The sequence below is a fragment of the Limulus polyphemus genome, unplaced genomic scaffold, assembly GCF_000517525.1.
Source record: "Limulus polyphemus unplaced genomic scaffold, Limulus_polyphemus-2.1.2 Scaffold4517, whole genome shotgun sequence".
NCBI classification, from domain to species: Eukaryota; Metazoa; Arthropoda; class Merostomata; order Xiphosura; family Limulidae; genus Limulus; species Limulus polyphemus.
Window position 1 is genome coordinate 48,620 of NW_013670127.1, and position 1,910 is coordinate 50,529.

Below are 1,910 nucleotides of genomic sequence, written 5' to 3' on the forward strand. Positions count from 1 at the left end.
CAGAGTAATGTAGAATTGGCTGAACATATATCCTGGTCGAATCTCCCTCATATATCTCTCTCTCATATATCCTGGTCGAATATAATGTATATGTACTAGCCGGTGCCCGTTGAAACAATTAAAGTTATTTTCCTAAAAATAGTAATGAATAAATATAAAATGTGCAGTTAACCCAATCCCTTGGAGTAGAGAGTATATACAATATGATTGTCTGTGGGTTGATTACAACCGTCTTTTGTAATTCCATGTGTTATTTCAATAAAAAAAATTGTATTGCGTTTGTTTTTAAGCAAAGATTTGTTTGTTTTCTGAACAAAATCACATCGGTCTATATTGTGTCCACAGTGTGGGGAATCGAACCCCAGATTTTAGCGTTGTAAGTCCGTAGACTTACCCCTGTTCCATCGGGGGAACTTAAGCAAAAAATATTGACTGCAATGAAATGTTGGCGAAAATGTCGGGTTTCAATACAATGGGTGCATCCAGAACAATAGCGCGCTAAGATTCACTAAGTAGCTGCTTAGATTTTTTCGCTTTGCCACCGGTTCTTATCATTTTACTGGGCACAAGAAAATACTGCTACCGGAGTGATTGCTTTTTTGACAGTTTTCATTTCTATATATTCAGTTCAAATCAGTTTATTCGACATGGTACAATAAAATCATGCATGTATATAACCCTAACATGAAAAAAACAAACATATACTCAAACACGTTCCACTCCTTATGCAGTTTTTTTCGTTCATGCTCGCCCCCCAGTGGTCCAGCAAGAAACCGGATTTCGATACCCGTGGTGGGCAGAGCACAGATAGCCCATCGTGTAGCTTTGTGCTTAATTACAAACAAACAAATCGTTCATGCTCCTATTTTCGAATTATTTCTTTCGGTCAGTCGACGGAAGAAGTCTTGTTTTTTCCTTAAATCTCTTCACAAAAAAAATATTTTTGTTCTTAATAATTTTTTGTGTGCTCATATTGGCCGTTCACCATATACAAAGACTGACGGATCAGTGTTGATATCGGTATGAAATGTTAGGAATTAAAAAAAAAAATAGTCTTATAATATACTCTTGAAAAGAAGCGTTTTGATATATAATTTTTTCTACGATTGACCGTCCAGCGTGACAGACATTTGGCTATTATATTGTTACGACAGCGGAAGTCACGTGACGCTGGTAACACGTAATGTGTATCTAGAAAGATCGAGGAACCTGTCGTTTGCTAGACTCGCGCTTTTATAGTGTATAAGACCGGCGAGAAGTGACGGCATAGAGAATGGAATAGCGGAAAGAGAGATTGAAGATATAGACGGACAATTGAGTCAAGCGCGATGTGCGTGAATCGTTCGTTGAGAATAACGTGTGTTTATGTGACTGTGGAAATTAAGTGTAGTGCAAAACTGTATTGAGAAAGAATAAACTAGTTTTATTTAAGAAAGGACTTGTATCGCTGAAGTTCTTCGGAAAGAATTTTTACGAGTAATTAACTAACGACCACAGACGTAACAAATTGTTGTCAGAGAGTGGGACAAAAAAAGAAGAAGATGGAAACGAGAAACGGCAAATCAAACTACAGCTTATCAGATTTGATGGCAGCAATACCACAATAGCAAAAGAAACAAGAAGATCGAGAAAAGAAACAAGAAGAGAGATTACAGCAGTTGTTGGAGGAAAAAGAAAATAAAGAAGAAGAGAGACAACAGCAGTTGCAAGAAAACCCGCAACAGTGGCAGCTCGAACAGCAAAATAACAAAAGATTTCTTTTTCCTCCAATAACTGCTGTAATGGAAATGATACTGTTACGCCTCCAGTCGTTAATTAATTTTCCGTAACTTCGTTCCCACGAAACTTAAGCGACACAAGTCCTTTCTTAATAAAACTGGTTTATTCTTTCTGAATATAACTTTACCGAT